The 20,787-nt window shown below is 40.1% G+C and overlaps 1 protein-coding gene and 1 long non-coding RNA gene across 2 annotated transcripts in view; both read left to right on the top strand.

Moving 5' to 3' along the window:
* FBXL7 (F-box and leucine rich repeat protein 7) overlaps positions 1-20,787 on the top strand; it is a 363,919-nt gene that overhangs the window by 198,199 nt on the left and 144,933 nt on the right. The gene's annotated exons all lie outside the window — the stretch shown is intronic.
* Positions 1-20,787, top strand: part of LOC309860872 — a 35,519-nt gene that overhangs the window by 1,168 nt on the left and 13,564 nt on the right. The gene's annotated exons all lie outside the window — the stretch shown is intronic.

The raw sequence follows: 20,787 nt of genomic DNA, 5'->3' as shown, positions 1-20,787 counted from the left end.
TTTTATTTATATTTTCTTTTATTCTTCAGTGTCTTATTTGTTAGGTAAAAGAAACCCCAGCTTTGACAGGGTTTCCATATTTATTGATTTGCAGAAACATGTGTGTAGCCAAGTTATGGAGCTCTCTTCTAAAGATGGCAGGGCTAAAGGTTAGAATTATGGTGAATGGTTGTATATTTTAAGATCACAATCTATAGAAACCCTACTTAGTCTAAACTACAGTACTTGCATGTTTGGAACCACAACTTAATATCAAAAAAGGTTCCCTTTCATGTGGGGTTTCCTCTTTTAACTGCCTAGAGCCAAATACAGAAAAAGAAATGCCATCCAGAGTAATGACATTCCCCTTGGACACTATAATCCAGAAACAGCAAAGAAAGTTTGCACCTTTAGGACTTCCCTCTCTTTGGGGATTAAGCGATGTCAGCTTAACTATCTATTTAGCATTATAATAGAGTTTAGTACAGAATGATGATACTTCAGAGGTGAAGCTATCCAAATTACAAACAATCACATTTGGAGAGGCACTATGGTGAGTGCTGCTTTGGTTCTCACTGACTGGGAACACACATCAATATAAGAACTTGACTTAACATGAAGACAATCACAGGAAAATGATATTAGTGTTCTCTCATTTTTTTCTAAAATGACTGATGTAATGAATGTTTTCCATGCAGAGGGTAACTGAAATGTTTGTCGAGGATGGTGGGTACGGCAGAGACAGCAAACCTCCAAAAGTGGACGGTGACCAAATTAAGGAAAAAAGCTTTGTGATAAATTACAGAGTAGTGTTTTTCTGGCGTATTATATATTTTAATAACAATTAATAACTATTAATTAATAACTATAAAATCACTTGTTAATGTCCTTGCTACAGCCCTCTCTCTGGTCTTGCTGTCCAGAAGGTGGCTGAGTGCACCCCTTCAGACTGCTGCCTGATGCCCGAGCCCCTTCCTTGTTCCCTCCAACATGATGCTGCCTCTGGGCCAGGCTGAGTGGACCTGCCCTAGTCAGCTTCCCCAGCCTGGCTGGGGCATTTCAAACATCATTACATCTGTGGCCCAAATTCTGATGTTACACAATGTCTCTTCTCCTTGACCTCCATGAGACACACACTTTCTCCTAATTCTGTGGCCTCTTCCCATGTGCCGCTAGTCTTCTGGGCCACCAATCACACCCATGACTTCAACCCCTGCTCAAGACACTGCTGGCTGCTTAGACTTTGGGCAAGGCATTTAATTTCTTGATTTGCATCCTCTTTTGAAAAATATGGGTTATTATAAGGTATTTCATAGGACTGCTTGTTGTAAATATCAGATGAGTAACAAGTGAAGAAGGTTATGAAAAAGGACCTGTCCCAGAGCAGACCCAGATATGTCCATGAACCTTTTCCTCCCTCTCTCACTCTCTTCTTCCCTCCTTTTCTTTAACTGTTTCTTGCCTGTTTTCCTTCTTCTGCTGTACTTCTTTTCATTCTTTCTTCTTTCCTTTCCTTTTCCTTATTTTGTTGGGTTTTCGGAGATCTTAAACCCACATAAGAAAGATCTGTGATGTGCTTGGAATTCAGAAAAGAAAGGGATTTCTAACAATGGAAGCACAAGAGAGAGAGATTCAGGGAGAGCGTTTGATAGAGGTCTTGAAGTCTGAATAGATCTTATACTTGTGGAAAAGAGAGGAGGAACTGGTGGAGACTGGTGGGTGGGAAGTTAGAACCATCACGGAGGCCTTGCTTTCTATGTGGAAGTGCTTCAAATCTATCAGGCAAGACAGAGCCTTGAGGGTTGTGTGTGTGTGTGTGTGTGTGTGTGCATGCGCACGTGCGCACGTGTGCATGAGTGTTTTAATCATGTCCTAGGTATACCGTAGGAGGTTGATACTGAAAATGGCTTTTGTGATTAATTGAACAAGTAGAGAAGAAAACAGAGAAACCATTCAGGGGATTTGAATCAGGTAGTGACAAACAAAATAGGGAAGGTGATTGAGAAATAAATTGCAATCTCAGTAGAACTCACAACTAATGGCATGTAGGGCACAAAACATTTGGTGGAAGCAAAGGCATTTGAGTTTTAAACTTAGTGGTAGGAGGGATGGAAGTGACAATATTGGGAGAGGAAATGTAGGGAAAGAAGGATTTTTGCAAAGAAAGTTTGACGTGTCAGCTGGAAATTTGGGATGTCGTGTTTCTAAAATGATGGCAAATATAAACCTTGAAGTTCTCAGCTACTTAAGCACCATTTACATGGAGTTTGGAATGGAGATTAAACGACCAGGAAATATCCAAGTGTAATAAATGTCAGAGGGGAGCAGGGCTTGAGACGCTGTGATGAATGATGAACAATGATCATCCGGAGAAATCAGCATCGGAATCTGAACTTCTCAAAATGATGGGATAGGATTTGGTTTCATGGTTTTCAATTAAGGTTTGTTTCCTATTAGTTGTTTTCAGTGTAGGATTTGGTGTTTTTCTGGGGGTTTTATCCAAAGAAAAAAATCACTTGTACTAACTTCTGCTTCTTTTAATGAATATTCAGTATACTGAAGTTGCAACTTCTAAAACCTAACTTTTCATAAGCTCTTACATTCAGACTCTCTTCATTCTATTTATAAATCTGGTTCAGTTTAGCAATCACTCTCAAGGGGACCTTCACAACTAAGTTAATTAAATTTCATTAAATATTTAAATAAAATTCATAAATTCAGTGTATTCATTTCTTGTTTTTAAGCCTTTCAGTGGCCTGACAAACTAAATGGTCCCAAATTCTGGGGAAATCTACTTAAATTTAAGAATCTGAATTTAAAAGGATGTGACCCTTCACTGGGCATGAATGTTACAATACTCAGTATGTCAAACCCTTGAAATTTAAAAAAGAAGTAGAGAGGCAGAAAAGTGACTGTAGAGAGGGTGTCACTTTGTCTAATGTCTAATAACTCTTTGCCGAGTTCCATCATGGAGAGGGAGTTGAGAAGCCCCTCACCAGATCTGGTAAGAAAGGAGGGTCAATATTGTGCCGCTGTGTATTTTCCCATGAATGACTGTGTCATTATCTTACACTTTGATAACTGTCTGGCTCTAGAGCAAGAAAATAAATAACAATGCGCTTTTCAGATCTGTGATTTCCCTTGAGAAAATCTGAAGTGTGATTGGGTGCCTGGGCCCCTATGTAGAGCCGATGCCTGCCTTCCCATGTATGGAAATGGTGCCAGAGTCACCAGAACCCAGGATGTGGTCCATAGAAAAGGGGTGTCACTGACAGATTAAGAGATCATATCAAGTTTCATGATGCAGGATATTTATTTGGTTTTGATGAAGTAACGTATTAGATTTTTCCAAAGAAACAGAACCAATGGGAGATACATATGTATGTGTGTGTGTATGTGTATTTACACATGAAAGACCCGCGGATCCCCTTACCCAAGAATCCAACACTGCCACTGGATGCAATCAGCAAGAGGTTCTTTATTGTTACGCAGGCGCCTGCGGGTGGTCAGCGCGCGCCTGCGGGTGGTCAGCAGCTCCTGCTAGCTGAGCACACCTGGCTGGGGTGGTGCAGGATTTTTATAGACAGGTGCAAACAAGTTTTGGGTGGGGCGCAACTGATTGGTTGACAGTTAGAACTTTTGAAAAAGGCATATGTGGAGTTTGCTGATTGGCTTTGGGGACCCGCTTGCGCGGAAGAGAGAGGCGGGAAGGGGGAACAAGCTGATTGGTTCTGAGGGCCCGTGCGCGGGAGGAGAGAGGCAGGGAGGGGGAACAAGAAGGGGGAAGGTAGGAATGCCATCATGGCGTCTTCTATTATTTCTATAAGCCAAACAGTTACAGAAGGGCAAAAGAGCAATTAATCACGCAATTAATAACCCAATCTACGCCTAAAAGCCAGCGGTTCACAGAAAAGCAAACAAGCGGTTAGTTATCCTATCTATCTTCCAGGGGAGGGGACTTTTCAGGGCAGGGGTCTTTCACACACATACATGTATATACACAAATATACTCATCTATTTATACACATATATACATATATATACATACATGTATATATACATCTGATATAATTCACACAATTACGGACACTGAGAAGTTGTCTGATCTGCTGTCCATTAGCTGGAGACCAGGAAAGCTGGTGGGGTCATTCAGTCCAAGTGCAGAGATCTGAGAGCCAGGAACACCAGGAACAGGAGACGATCCATGTCTCTGCTCAAAAAAATCAGTCAGGGAGGGCTGAATTCTGCCTTCTTGTGCCTTTTGGTTCTGTTCAAGTCCTCCGCAGATTGGGCTATACCCACCCACAATGAGGAGGGCCAACTGCTTCACTGAGCCCACCAAGGCAAATACTAATTTCATCCAGAAACATACTCAAAGACATAACCCAGAAATAATGTTCAGTCAAATATCTGGGGCCCCCACGATCCCATCAAGTTGACACATAAAATTAACCATGACAAATAAATATGTAACACTTGGGAGGAAATGTGTGAATGTTATGTCAGACAAGTATGGCTTGTGGCACATGTTCAGTAAGCAAAGCTTTTTTGTCTCCATGGTCTCCTCATTACTCAGCAGGGACCCTCCCTGCCTCCTGGGGCAAACACTCACGTGAACCCAGACTCTCCGGTTGTTGTGAAAGAGACGCAGAGGCTCCCTTATTTCAGTCATTCAATTGTCCAAACCCTTAGAGTCTTGAAGCCTTTAACTCAGTGGAAGGTGGCTTCCGGCTTCCCTCCATGGCAGTGGTGCGGGTGGAAAGCCCACAGCCCGCAGCTGGGGGAAGCAGAGTTTGACAGTTTCTCCTGCTCCCATGCTCCCCCTTGTAAACTGAGATTCTGAGACCTCTAGGGGGCAGCGGGCAGAGGGGAAGGGGGTTCTTGCTCATGGTGGCTGTCATAGCATTGCTGTCCCCATTTTTTGGACTTAGCAGAGTCTCAAAGCTGACTCTTTCTCTCCCATGACTACCATTGGTTGGTTCAGGGACTCCCTCCACCCCTGGGGCCTTCTCACCTGTGGCTTCTGTCATGTGGATGGATGCACCCCTGTTTTCACTTTTTTGTCTGTAGCTCCTGCAGCCTCCTCCCAACTAGGGGCCGCCTTCGGCTTCTTCCCTGGGCTCCCCGTCACATCTCCAGCTGGGCTGCAGGAACAGGATTTGAGGCACATGGCCACTTGCTGATTCACGCTTGCCCACCAACTGTCGCTGGGTCGCAGGAACACACACGAAGCACCTTTACTTCCCAAAGTACAGCTCATATGCATCAGGGAGCCTCTTGTCTTTCAGATGTTTCTGGCTGGAACTCAGCAGGTATTGCCGCAATTAGGTTATTGTGCTATTTTTATGCTAGTTTTTTTTAAAAAGCCTTTTTTCTGTGTTTCTGTGTTTTTCTGTGGTTTTTTTTGTTTATTTATTAGAGAAAGGGAGAACATGTGCACAAGCAGGGGGAATGGCAGAGGGACAGGGAGACGCAGACTCCCTGCTAAGCAGGGAGCCCAGATACAGGGCTCAATCCCAGGACCCTGAGATCGTGACCTGAGCTGAAGGTGACCCAAAAGTCCTCTTTTCCTATCAGCTTCACTGAGATATAATCATATGGCATATGATTTCCTGATTTATATGTGTAGTTCAACAGTTGTTAGTAAATTTGCAGACTTGTACAACCATCACCAAATCTCATTTTAGACCATTTTCATCACTCCGACAAGAAACCCCACACCCATTAGCATTCCCTCCTCATTTCTCCCTACCCCTCAGCCCTAGACAGCCTCTCATCTCCCTTTTGTCTCTGTAGGTTCACCCATGCTGGGTATTTCCTATAAGGGGAATTGCACAGTATGTGGTCTTTTGTAATGGGCTTCTTTCATTCAGCAGAGCATGTATGAGGTTTATCTGTGGTGTAGTGTACATCAGTACTTCCTGTTCTTATTGTCAAATATGATTCCATGTATAGATTTACCCTCATTTTACTTATCCATTCATCAGCTGATGGACCTTCGGATTGCTTCTCATTTTTTGCCTGTTCCAAAGAACACTGCTATGAACATTTATGTGCAAGCTTTTGTGCGGACATGCATTTTCATTTCTCATTGGTATCCACCCAGGAGGAGAATGAGTGGTTATGTGGGGACTCTGTCATGTGAGGACCCTCCAGACTGTTTTCCACAGTGACTGCTCCATTTCATATTCCCACCCGCATTGTAGGAGGTTCCTATTTCCCCACATCCTCACCAGCACTTTACTATCCTTTCCAGGATAGTAAAGGAGAGTCAAAATTGATTGTACCTCAATCAATTGATTGTACAATTGATTGTACCAATTTCCAGGAGAGCCATGCTTCTACCTTATTGGTTTCAAGTAGTTTTTTTAAAGCTCCCTGCTTCCCAAGACTGAAGTTGGAGGAGGCACCCCATACCTGCTTCATTTGGCGGTGGTGATGGGGCACTCACAGCCAAGTTCTGTCCAAAGAAATTGTCTTCAAAGATCATTCTCTGGGGCGCCTGGGTGGCTCAGTGGGTTAAGCTGCTGCCTGAGGCTCAGATCATGATCTCAGGGTCCTGGGATCGAGTCCCGCATCAGGCTCTCTGCTCAGCAGGGAGCCTGCTTCCCTCTCTCTCTCTCTCTCTGCCTGCCTCTCCGTCTACTTGTGATTTCTCTCTGTCAAATAAATAAATAAAAACTTTTTTTTAAAAAATCATTCTCTAAGGTCCAGTCTCTCAGACCTTCTGTCTCAAGGAGGGTGAGGGGTTCTAGGCTCATCATCCTGGCTTTCCTCCACCTCCTTTCCCACACGTTCTGCACAGTAGCGTTTCCCCTTCACTCTCTGTGCGGGAACACATGGGAAATGTTGGATAGAGAGTCTTTAGACCTCAGCTGGAATGTCCATCTGACAAATGACCTGCTTCTAAAACCATGGGTTGTCTATTTACTATCAACCTGAAGCCTCCTATTTTGGGCACAGCCCTCCTCAGACTTCACTTGAACGTGGTGTTCTCTTCATTTGATCCTTAAGATGAGTTGCATTTTATGCAACTGACTTTCCTAAAGGAAAACACACACACACACACACACACACACACACACACACTTGCAACTAGTCATGAATCACAAGTGAGAGCATTTATATATCTAACGAGAAGTTATTTTTGTTGACAAATATGTGTGCTTCCCTGTGTTCCTAATAAACCCTTACCTTTTAGACGAAATGAATTTGAGGTTGCTAACCAAGAGCATAGAATAAAATCAATAGAGAGGTACAATCAATTTGGCACAGCGAGAAATGGAAAGGATAGAAAAATGAAACGCAACCAAGAAACACTTAACATTCACAAAGGCTGGGCATTGCTGTGTTGGTCAGAAGTGGTCACAAATTTGACTGAATTCCGTGACTGGCCAAACAAAGAGAGAAACACAATCAGTTTCACAATTCAATATGTTTGTAAGCCATGAAAAAAATGCAGTTGCCCTGGTAAATCATACATTTTCCTAAGAGAGAAGTTAAGTGTCTCCTGTGTGTTCTCGTAATGGGGATAGCATTCAAGGAGGTGGTCTAAAAGACAATTTTAAGCACATAAATCACACATAACTTCATGCTCTTTCTTGTAACGTTTCTCAACGCAAATGGATGGCACATTGCCAAAAATGGTTATTTAGAAAATATTCTTTTTTTAAATTTTATTTATTTATTTATTTGAGAGAGAGAGAGCACAAGCAGGGCAGTAGGGAAGAAGCAGACTCGCCACTGAGCAGGGAGCCCAGTGTGTGTCTCGATCCTGGGACCACAAGATCATGAACTGAGCTGAAGGCAGACACTTCACTGAGCTTCCCAGGTACCCTTAGAAAATATTCTTATAGATAGAAATATGATATGTTAATCAATGGTCTTGTTTTAGACATTGCCTAGTGTTGGGCTTTCACACTTACACAGACACACTTTAAATTTTCAGATACATATTTTTCATGTTGATAGCAGTTCTGCCTGATATTAAACATCAAACCCACTTTGTGGGTGATTTATCCATTGGATAGATATGAGTGTTTTGTACATGTAATTACAAGAAGTTGTAGTTGCAACTTCTCATATAGGTCTCATGAATTTTCAACTCTTTAAAAAAAAAAAAAAAGGAATTTTTCTTTCCAGAAGTTGTGGATCGACAGTCATGGTGAAATTACGTAAATGAAGGAAGTCATTCTATGGCGTTCACTACCTTTTGTGGGAGATTTAAAGCTCCTTCCTTTGGTGTGTTTTTTTTTTTTTCCTTTTCCCAGAAAATGCTGTTGTTGGATGTACAAAAGATAAAAGTTATCAATTTTTAAAAATACTCCTGGTTCTGTGCAGTGAATATTAATTTGTGTATTCTTACTGAAAAAGGAAAGGCATGAAGCAAAAAAGGGAAAAAGAGGCATATAGTCTGGTTAAATTTCATAAGAAAAATGGTACCTTTTTAGGAGTTATAACACCATTTATACAAGTTAAACAGGAAAAAAAAATTTTTTTTCCCTGAAAACACCCAATAGCTCAGCTAGAATAAGATTACCTCGCAAATATAAAGTAAATCCATTGAATGGATGGAAGCATCATGATCAGAGGACAGATAGAGGAAGCCCCTGGCCTCATGGTGGTTACAGGTAGGTCTGAATGGAAATCAGATGTAATTTTTTTACTGATGCCAGAATGGGCAGCACGTTGGCATAAACCCAGAGCTCTAGCAATGACGCTGAGTTAGTAATTGTGCATATAGATTGTTTAAATTGGTTTCTGCCTCAAAGCCACTTTCTGCTGTTTTAAGAAATGTTTCCATCCAAAATTAATTGATAAGATTACTTATATGAGAGAGATATATATATACTTGCCTGTGTGTGTGTGTATGTGTGTGTGTGTATACTCCCTCATGAGAAATACAAATGGTTTTGTCTTTTTTTTTTTTTCATCTTTAATAAATCAAAATCTGAGAAGCATTTCCTAAGTGTTTTCCCTGTGGCAGTGGAGGGGAATATACATCTTAATTTTGAAGTCATTTGGACATTTTAAAATATGGAGTACGGAGAATAAAGTAAACCCATCTCTACAAAGTAGACGCTAAAATTCCTTAACGCCAATGAATTACAGAATGTGGTTGATGAAAGTAGTTCTACTGTTTTTAAAAACAGGTGTCAGAAGTAGCCAAGCTTCCCCACCCCTGAAAGGCATCTGGGTGAGGAAAAGACTACTGTGTGCTTTGCTGATGGCTGTACTGTTCTCTGCGCACCCCTGAACAGTGTCCAGCACAAAGTACGTATTCACTATATACCTGCAACAGGAATGAGTGAGTGATAAGCCTAAGTAACAAAATGAATCCATGAAGGAGCTTGGTCTGGTAGAGCCTTGGGACCTGCACTGTGGATAGATGAGACTACATTGTAATTTACTTATCATTTGAAAATTATAATTGTCATTGTGAAAGCACAAAGTTATCATTTGATAATTACAATTGTCATGGTGAAAGCACAAAGAAGTCTTTGTGCTTTTATGGACTCTTTCCTGGTATTTGAGAGCTGGCATCCTTATAAATTTTAAAGCATTTTCTCTTAATCTTTAATATACACTATTACATTGGATTTTCCATGGTTTGTTGAACAAAACTCATGCTTTTATCACAAAATAAGAATCAGGTGAGTCTGAATTCATGCATTTCCCCACAGTTCCCATTTCTGTGACTCATTGTTGAAAGGTCTAAATAGTTATAAGTATTTAATTGTTTGGAAACTGTGGCTCAGAGGGTGCCTAGTTTCTCAATAAACATGTTAAAGAAATATAATGAATGGGTGAGAGACAAACCTAAGTAGCGCAACCCTTGTTGTTAGCTAACAAACTGTTAATGCTTTGTGTATTCATGAACATGTTGGAGATAAACTAGCTCCTTCAAACATATTTTGGGGCATTCTCTAGACACAGGACAGTGAACAAATCTAAATCCTTGCCCTTCTGGATGTTACTTTCTAGGGAGAAAAGAGAGGAAATTAACAAATTTTAAAATAATGCAATCTTACAATATTAATTAATCATGATGCATTGAAGTGAGAGTGATTAAGACAAAGCATGGTGATGTTACTTTGAAAAGGTTTTCAGGGAAGCAAGGGAGTGAGCCTTGCAGATGTCTAGAAAAGAAGTATCTCAGACAAAGGGAAACCAAATGCAAAAGCTCCTAAGATAGGAACATCCTTAAGGTGTTTATGAGACAGGAGGAGGGCCCGTGTTTGAAGCACAGTGAGGCAGCAGAAGGGCAGTCACAGGGGAGGGCAGAATAATGGAGGGGCCGATTCTATAGGTATTACGGTAACACACCGGACTTTGTTGTAAGTGTGATGGGAATTCACTGGAGAGCTCAGAGACCAGGGAACTTGATCAGGTCTGTACTAAAGAAGCATGTGGCTACTGGGGAAAATAGACTAGTATGGGCAACAGTACAAGCCAGGAAAAGAATAGATGCAATTTTATTTTTCTAAGTTTGAGAGCATGGTAATTTGAGCTGGGGTCTCACTGGTGAGATGGTGAGAAATGGTCCACTTTGAGATATCCGTTAGAGTCAGAGCTTCCAGCCATGCTTGCTGCATGAGGTGTAGAGGGTGGCAGAAAGATATTAGTCAAGGGTGACCCCTACATATTCGCCCTTAAAAATTGGGTGGGTGATAGTGTCATTTAATGAGCTGAGGAATAGCAGAACAGAGCCAGACTAAGGAGCATAAAACAAGTGACTTTGATTCAGGACAGGTCAACTTTGAGACGCTTTTTAGGCATCCGAATGGAGATACCAGTAGGCAATTGGACATCTCAATCTAGAACTCAGGGGATATTGAGGCTGGAGATATAAAACTGAATCCTGGCAGCATAGAGACAGTATTTAAAGCCATGGAATTAGATGAGATTATCTGAAGATGGTTCTTTTCAAAATATCTCTGATCTCTGCCAAAGAACCTTTTTTTTTTTTTCTCATTTGCTATGGACAAATCCTTTGTTGAATACAGTACATATGAGAGAAAATGAAATTAAAGGAGAAGTAAAATAAAGACAGGTGAAACATAAGTGCTATATTTCTGTTTCATTCTCTTGCTATTGCATTCACAGACATGAACTTGTTCTGTCAAACTGCTAAAAAAAAATAGTTTCTAAATGCTTATTCTGGCTTTCTGTACTTACATTGCAGTGGACTGATAAGAAACAGTTTGCAGGCACCGTGTTGTCACTCAGCTGTGGTGGTGGCGACAACATGCTGGGCATGTGTGTAGCCAGACAAGGAGCCCTGGGCCTCCACCTTTAGCCCTGAGCAAGAGGAGAAGGAGGGAATCATCAGAGTGTGGGTCTTAGCATTCAGATGAAGACATTTCAAGAAAAAAAGAGGCAAATAGATAAGATAAGCAACATTGATGTTCCCAGGCCTCAGCTGCAATGATCAAATAGGCCAGAATGAAGGCAAAGATGTTATTTTGCTTTTACTCTTCCCTTCCCTTACGAGCTTTTATAAGGGTACACTTCTTCCAGTCTGAAGCTTTGTTGATGCATGGTCTGATCTTAGATGGTTTGGGGACAAGCCTGAATGAAGAATTTCCAAAAAACAGCAACAGGATCACCAAGGTTAGAGTGAGATCAGTTTTAAACATCATCTTCTGTAAAGACATAAGCCAAGTGGCCTCACTCTTAGATCGGAGGTTGAAGGGGGTCAGCCTGGCCATTGAAGTTTTTATGAAACCAACCATTAATATTTATTGGGGTTTTCCTTCTTTACCATCAGCAGTGGGTATTACTTCAGCCAACACATTCTCTGCATCAGGCCAGCAGAGCAGTGGTACTCTTGATTTCTCAGCAAAGATTGTTTTTGCAGGCAAAGGGGATTAGTAGGTTCAAAGGGACACATGTGGATCTCACATGAGAATATTACCCGAAGTGGTGCCAAAGGGAATTGCACAATTCAGGTTTTCTGTTTTCACTCATTCATAGACATTACCCCATATTTTTTTGCTTAGCCTGGTGCTTGTTTCTCCTCATCCCTCTCCCCTTTTACCATCCTGTGTTCCCCAAGGAGGGCAGCTGTGCTTAGACCACTCCTCAGTCAGATGTTAGGGCTAGGGCTTACTCTAGTATTTTGCTGATAATTCTTTTTATTTAACTATGATTATCTAAACATCTTCTGGCTCTATCCCCTTTCCAACATGGCAGCTTCACCTGTATCAGTCATCCTCAAGTGTGTGTGATTTTGCTTTCCAGCAAACATTTGGAAACATCTGGAGACATTGTGCTTGACTCGACTTGGGGGGTGGAATGCTGCTGGCATCTAGTGGGTGGAGACCAGGGCTGCTGGTAACCATCTCATGATGCACAGGGAAGCCCCTGATGACAAAGAATTATCTGTCCCCAAATGCCAGTAGTGCCAAACTAAGGAAATTTGACCTATATACCTCACTATTGATTCATTCATTAATTTATCTTCCATGCTAATGTTTCTCTTCACTTAAATATTTTATATGGTTTCAGTTACTAACTATATTTTATTATGTCATAACCAAAGAAAAGGAAAAAAAAGATCCAAATGCCCAGAGCAGCATGTTTTCTAGAGTTTATAGCTGTATGAGGGGTAGGGCAGACATGGCTTTGCAGTTTCAAGAGTTGCGATTCAACTTGTGAGTTAAGTTTGAAAGGACTTTTTGACAAATCTTGTAAAGATGCATCCTCAGCCGTTGAACAGGATCATGGATGCAGGAAGCCCTCAGTAATGAAATGAACCAACAGGGTGTCTACATGGTAGAATGGTTTTGAAGAAATGCATTGCATTGCTTCTGAGAACCTTGACCGGTACAGCTCACCACAGTCTCACTTGGAGGGAGCATGCCTTGTGTGGGAGCCCAGGGGGCTTGGTTCTCAAGAAAACTTCCTCGCTGGGCAGATGGAATACAAAACAGCACTCACTCTACACTTTGCACTTGTAGGCCAGGGCCAGGTTTTGGTGGGGTGAAAAATAATAAATCGCAGAGGATTTTTATCATCAGGCATAGCAATAAACTATTTTAAATCTTTTGAGTTCCTTGGGCTAGATGTTCCTTTTGTTGCAGAGTATTCCAGCTGACCTCATCCTAAGGCTGGGGTAGTTTTCTTTGTCACTTGCTGTAACATTGTTCTCTGATCTTACACTATTCTCCGATCTTTCCTAGTGGGCTGTTTTGGCAAAGAAGGAAGCATTTTACCCTCTTCATGACTTTTTGGGAAATATCTTATTTGTTTGTTTATTGATTTATACATACATACATACATATGAGTAAAATTTGAATACATTCTAAAATTCAAAAACGTTTTTACTTGCCCCCCATGTTTTATGTTTTTGAGGTCATATTTTATATCTTTTTACTGTATGTATCCCTTGGTTATTGTATACTTATTTTTACTACTTTTGACTCTTAACCATCACAATAGCTTTATAAAAGCAATTGATTCACTCCCTTTACTATATATTTACCTTTCCCAATAACTTTTTGCTTGCATGTGTTTTCTTCTTACCAATTAATGCCTATTCTTTTCAGCTTACAGAAGTCCCTTTAACATTTCTTGTAGGGTGGGTTTAGTGGTCACAAACTCCTTTGTCTGCAAAGCAATTTATCTTTCAATTTTGAGCAATGACCTTCTTGGGTAGAATGTTCTTGGTTAGAAGTTTTTCATTTTTTGTTGTTATTGTTTTGTTTTGTTTTTAGCACTTTGAATCTATCATGCCCTTCTCTTCCAGCCTGCTAAGTTTCTGCTGATAAATCTGCTGATGGCCCTATGGGGGTTCCTTTGTACATAACAAGTTGTTTTCTCTTGCTGCTCTTAAGATTCTCTCTTTAAGTCCTGACATTTTAGTTATAATGTGACTTGGTATAGGTCTCTTTGCATTCACCTTCTTTGGAATCTCTTAGCTTCCTGGATCTGATGTCTGTTTCTTTCCCCTAAAGTTTTCAGCCATTATTTTTCCAATAAGTGTTCTACCCCTTTCTCTCTCGCTTCTCCATCTGGGACCCGTCTAATGTGAATGTTATTCTCCTTACTGTCCCATAAGTCTCCTAAGCTATTTCACTTTTTATTTTCTTTTTTTCTGCCGTACTTGGGTGAGTTCCACTTTTTCTTCCACTTCATCTAGTCTGCTGTTGAACCCTTCTTATGTATTTTTCAGTTCACTTATTGTACTCTTCAGCTCTGTGATTTCTGTTTGGTACTTTATATTTTCAGTCTCTTCAAAGTTCTGTCTATGTTCATACATTCTTCTCCCAAGATCAGTGAGTATCTTTATGACTATTATTTTGAACACTGTCTCAGGTAAATTATTTACCTCTGTTTCATGAAGGTTTTTTTTTTTTTAAATGAGGTTTTATCTTTTTTTTTTCATCTGAAAAATATTCCTCTGTGTCTTCTTTCTTTCTTTCTTTCTCTCTCTCTCTCTCTCTCTCTCTCTCTATTTTTTTTTTTAGCTTGTCTCTGGGTTTATCTCTATGTACTAGGTGAAAAATTTGCTTTTCCCAGTCTTGAGGGAGCAGCCTTGTGTAGGAGATGAACTTAACTGTTTAACTTTGTTTTATCTCTTGGTTGTCTCTTGAGTCTTTGTGATTGCCTGTATAACCTGATACATTTTTGATAGGAAATTGTATCCATTGCTGAGGGACTGCCAAGCTCCCTTAGTGTTCCAGAGGGAGGGATCTCTGTCAACACCTAGTTTCGGGTTGATTGAAAGCTAGACCCTTAGCAGCAGTGTTTAAGGTATGCAAATAGATATGGTTCTCTGGGACTGCAATTGTAAACCCTTCTGGCCTCTAGACCAGGTAATCTGGAGGTACCTCTTTCACAACAGTTACAAAAATTCAGGTTCCAGACATATATATGACCCCCCCCCCCCCGGGAAGTATCAGAAAGCTGTAAGGAGGCCAAGGAAGAACACAAAGATGGCACCCCCCACCTACACTCCCTCACAAACTTCTGAAGCCTCTTATGCCCCTCGGACTGAAACTCCATGGAAAGTAAATAGACCTTTTTCACAGGAAGCCTGGCGGTTTGTGTTTGTTGTTGCCTGTGCAGTGCCCACAGGTTGGTAGTCTGCCAAAAACTGTCTCTGATGGTTTCAGGCCTGGGGGACCGAGAAACAGTCTTTCCTGGCCACCAGAGTCTTTTGTTCAAAGGACATTCCCTGTGTAGGTTGTGCCATGTACAGACTTAGGCAGGGCCCAGGGGCAGAGCGCTCCTGGCCCTAGTGGGGTAAGGAAGGTGTGGCCAGGTTGCTTGGTCACTGCTGAATGACTCTGAATATTTCCAGCAGCCTCACCTGCAGTTCCTGGCAAGTCTCTGTTTGAACATTTGACTTACAAATTCCATTCTGAATTTGAGACATTTTTTGCTTTTTTTGTTTAGTTTTGCTTTTTTGCTCTCAGGTATCCCAAACCTGTGTCTTGGGCCATATCAGTCAAAAGGATTCTGTTTTGGGGTTTGGAGATTGCTATTGGCCTAATGCAATGAGCAGTTGCCTTACTCCAATGTCTATATACCACCATCACCACATTTTAACCTCAGTCCTGGAACGAAGCATGTAAGAGCACATAAAACCAAAGGTAAAGTTGATAAAGCAGGCAACAGTGAGCAGCTCTTGTGCGTGGAATGTGGTCCTAAGGAACATTTACCCAGCTGTGAATTACCCTCAGTGTGCGTTTCACATCTGGAAGGAAACAATGCCCAAGTCTACAAGATACAGATTATTGGGCACAATCATTCCTGTTCCAAAATGTGTCAACTTATACCTATTACATTGTGTCAACTTATACCTATTAAAATGAAGGAGAAAGATGAACTAATTTTTTTTCAGTAAGACATAATTCCTACACCATCTTCAAACATATTTCTCTTTGTGTGTTTTGATTTGCGGTTACTATAATTTCTGAGGATTGTATGTTTCAAGAAAATATGATGGTCAGCTAAAGTAGACTTCTATATACAACAAGTGCCATCATAATTGTTAGTGAAAACTGGCCTTTTTTCCCATAAGTCTCCGACACAATAGTAAAACCTTTTTCTCACCTTGCCTTGGTCAGTTATCAGGTGGCAACTAGAATTTGGGTTGTGAAAGGGAGACCATTAAGAAATCGAAAATGTACATAATGTGATAGAGTTTGAGGGAAGTATTCCCACATGAACTCTGAGGTTCCTGTTAAAACTCAGTTGACTGAAGTCCAGGCTAGACTTCGTGTTGTGCAAAGGAGTCATCTGTAGGTATGGCTAGTTCCAAAAATCTATGACTTTGTTTTGGAATCTACATAGGTCTCTTTTATATCCTGTAGGTGAGTTGGACTCATTTATAAGGCTTGAAAGTATTAGAGACCATAGGATTCATACATAAATGGAATGGAACCACATTCTTTTCCTACCATGTTTAAGAGTGAGTATTACAATAAATAGAAGGAGGAGAGACCCAGACCTCTGTTGTCAGTTTTTAATAATATACATTAAAGAGTGGAATGCAGTGGGCCTGGTCTGCAGCAATGGCTTATCTTAAAAATACATTTGTGTTTGGTGTTTGGAATATTTGTTCTCTTTATTTTTATTTTACTTTTTTGTTCTCATTATTTTCTTTAAATATTTTATTTATTTATTTGAGAGAGAGCGTGAGAGAGGAGAAGATCAGAGGGAGAAGCAAACGCCCCGTGGAGCTTGGGAGCCCGATGGTGGGACGAGATCCTAGGACTCCAGGATCATGACCTGAGCTGAAGGCAGTCACTCAACCAACTGAGGCACCCAGGTGCCCTGTTCTCCTTATTTTTAAAAGGGGTTTATATGTGAAGTCCTGTTTTTTTGGTCAGATTAATATTTAATTAAGAATATGTTTCCTGGACCCATAGTGATTACTCAGCAGCAGGAGGGCAATCCAGTATGCTTCTTAGCTGTTGGGAAATGGAATAATGCACAAAGTGAGTAAAAGATGAGGCACAACTGCAAATCCCAGTGTCATTCTGGGAATATTCACAGAATGGTAAAATAGATAAATCATTTTAGCTCATTAAGTAATTATAAGGTTTGTGGTCAAAGAGTAAGTTCCTCTCAGAAAAATTTTAATACCTTGTGTTGATTCCTAATCCATCTTCAGAATTATATTTTTAGTGCACACAATACTCACATCAGTCCACGTGGAGAATGCACCTCAGGGTTAAGAATAGAAAATGGAGTATAAAAAAGCAAATCACAGGGAAAGGGCTGGAGGTTTTTAAAATAAAAATTGGGGGGGGAAAATGAAAGAGACTTGTTCCTCAGTTGTGTTCTCTGGTGACACGTGTTACAACAGAAGAAGGCAAGACAGATGAGAGAGGGTTATTGGCCTGTGCTTTGCCATGCAGTTTTTGTAGGAAAAAATTTCAGGTGAAAGAAATGTGGTTTGAGAAATAGTCAACAGAGCTGAGTTTCCCAAAGCATTTTGTTGTATTTTATTTTGTTTCAATCCCAACCCACTGGAATTCTCCAACCCAGGCAAGTAATGGGAGATAAGAGTTTAGAATTTCAAAAGCATTAGGAGTTTGGATTAGAGAAAGGGGTGGGGGGCTGGAAAAATACACATCTGAATAGGCAACAAAACAATTTGCAAACATTTCATTGAATCTGCAAGGCGAGATCTTAAGGAATATGTGTCATCGAGGAAAGATAAATGGAAGTCAACAGGATTGTGTTAGGACTGCTAACTTATTATGTAACAAAACACACAGTGCATTGTTTACTGTACTTTGATTGCTCCATTTTACTAAATGTACATATATTATGGAGACTCATATAAATTCACCCCCAACCTTAGTCCCCCAATCTTTCTTTTACAGTTATGTCTTAAATTCATCAACTACAAATGACCCTTCTAGAAAGTTTTCAGGGAACTGTAAACGACTCCAGGGATGACTTTGCTTTCACTACCATCATTCATTCTTGTTTCAGTGATGTGTCTAGGGAATTGTCTTTGGTTTAATCAATCTTTTTCTTCAGCAAAATGTTGACTTTAGGGCAGAGTTGTTTCTGTTGTGATAAGACTTTGAACATTTCTGTCACTGCAATTCAAGTAGTACTTGGCTGTTCAGCAGCAGCCAGACTCAGAAGGCTGAGTTCTGCTTGCATAGCCGGTAGAGTCTAGGGACTTGGCTTAGGTTGGACATTGTTAGACACGCACTCTCTAGGTCACAGTCTTTCTTTTTTTCCCCTCTACTGGTTGTGACTGATGAATTCACTAAGCACTTGAATGTCTTCTACTTTGTTCTTTCAGCAGACAATTTATTTGAGAGCTTGTTTTGGCAAGTGAATTATCAGCTATCTGAACAAGCCCAAGGACAATCAAGGGGAATATTTGACCTCAACTTCAGATGATCCACATTTTTAATGTCAGTATTTGTGCCTTAGCAGAGTGATCATCACAGCTGGCTTACTTTCTTCCTAGCCTGGGAGCATACATCAAGAGCTCTAGGATACACACATAAAGCAAGGCTTAAAAGCCCTCATTATTGTTAAAATTCTGTGTGATTTTTAAATTTGCAGATAAGAAGTGTGGACAGGAGAGACTTACGTTTCTTTATTCTAATGATCGAACTTCCATAGTTACATTGTATGCTTTTCCCTCATTCAGAACTTGAATTAGGACAAATTCATTACTTGTCTTATTGAACATTGTTAGTCAGACGTAGTTAAGTGCTTTGATCTTGTTCCCCTACTGGATATATTTAGTGTTTCCTAGAAGATTTAGCTGTCTGCAGGGGAGTGAAAATAGTGTGATGATACAATGAGACATGCCATTAGAGCCTTCAATTCTCACTACTTCCAGCCTCTTTCAAAAGTTTTATATTTACTAACTTAGATTTATTGATTGAGGACAAGATCAGCAAACAATGGCATGATTAGTAATAATGTTATTCTGGAACATAGAGAGCCCTAGCCTGGACATCAGATGTGGGTTCTAGCCTTGACCTCAACACCAACTAGGAGTGAGGTCATGGATAAGTCCTTTAATTTTCATGAGTCTCAGATTCTCATCTGTAAAATGGGTGAGCTGTATTAGATCAGTGGTTCTCAAACTTGAGAGTGCAACAGAATCAACTGGAGGGCTTGTTAAAATGCAAATCACTGGGCCTCATCCTCACATTTGGCAGAGCCTGGGGTGGGGGTTGGATAAGTTGCCTTACTAACAAAGCTAGTTATTTCTGTATCACTAGGGGTGTTTCTGTATCACTGCTATCCTTCAGCAACTATGAAATAAATAATGTGCACAAGCACCGAATGTTAACTAAGAATAGTATTGACTTTTTTCTTTGTTGTCTAGATTCTTAAATAGGTTCTGTTAGTGATTCTGGAAAACACTAAATCTTTGGCTTTTTCAAACTTTGCCTACAATATGATAAAAATATTATTATAATATTATAGAAGTTATAAAAATATAATAGAAAGATGTCATTGGGGAATATCAATAGATCCCATCCAAGAAGATCTCTAATTAAAAATAAAAAAAGATACAGACATTGAAAGCATGAATGAACAGCCATAAAAAACAGATTTCCAAGGGTTGTCTAGGTTTCCAGGGTGTATGTGGGCATGTGTATGTGTGGGAATGACTCTCTCTGGTATACAAATAAAAATTACCCCATCCTATGTAGTATGGTGAGTGCTGTGAAGTATGTAAACCTGGCGATTCACAGACCTATACCCCTGGGGATAAAAATATATTATTTGTTTATAAAAAATAAAAAATTAAAAAAAAAATTACCCCGTCCCACCTACCTCATGGGAAGGTAGTTTTTCCACACCAGCAAGCATTAAACTCTCAGCAAATAGCTACACTTTGCCTGGTCAAATACTTCGTAATTTAACCAAAGACAATTTTCAGAAAAGTGCATCCAAGAGAAATATCCTTGACGCTCTACCTTTCTTTCTCCATGGAGGTGAACACTTCCCATTACATCTGGAAATGATAGCAATCACTGGCCAGTACAAAATCTTAGCCAAGAAGAACTAACCAGACATATGTTATCAGCCAATCAGAATGTTATACAATGTGAGGGAAAGTTTACAAATTATTATGAGGCTCACTGCTGAAATAAACTAAGAATGCCTAGCTCAGAAGATATCTGTTGCTTTCAAGTGCATGGGCTAGAGAAGAACTTGTTGGACCTGTTGAATCGTCTGCTTTGTGGTTTTCCATAGTAGTGGAGGGGATGGGGAGGGAGACAGGGAGACAGAAAACAGCAAAAGACAACAGTTTCTAGACTCCCCTACTAGCTGACTACATTAAAAATAACTTTCATCTGTCAACTGTGCTTTAATTAACAACAACAAAAACTTACTTGATGAGAAATTATCTTAGAGTAAGAAAATTGGCATTTCCAGGTATACTAAGAATGTTCACAGTTCCAGGATCAGCCCTGGAATTGTTCAATCCAGTTACTGATTGGCATGTTTCTGAAATCTTAAAGGATTTTCCCCAAAACCTGGCTGAGATTTTTTTTCACTAAGTCATTCAAATGTATTTCCCTCTAAAAATATAAGCTTTATACATAATACCAATTCTTCACATCAAGACAAAGCAAAAAAAAAAAGAAAAGAATAATCTTATCCCCCAAAACCATGATTTTTTTCATATTTTCTTCTGCCCTCAAGTAAACTGGAAATATTTTATTTAGTTTTGTGATAGCATAACTACACTTTACGTCTTCCTTCTGCTTTTACACAATTGTGTTAACTGAAAGCAAATTAGTCTTTCTCTTCTCTTCATTTTCATAATCTATTGTTACTCATTTGCTCTAATCAGTA

This window comes from Mustela nivalis (genome assembly GCF_964662115.1).
Source record: "Mustela nivalis genome assembly, chromosome: 3".
In the NCBI taxonomy this organism is placed as follows: Eukaryota; Metazoa; Chordata; class Mammalia; order Carnivora; family Mustelidae; genus Mustela; species Mustela nivalis.
Note: the sequence above shows the minus strand (reverse complement) of the source record. Positions and strands in the feature narration are given on the sequence as shown.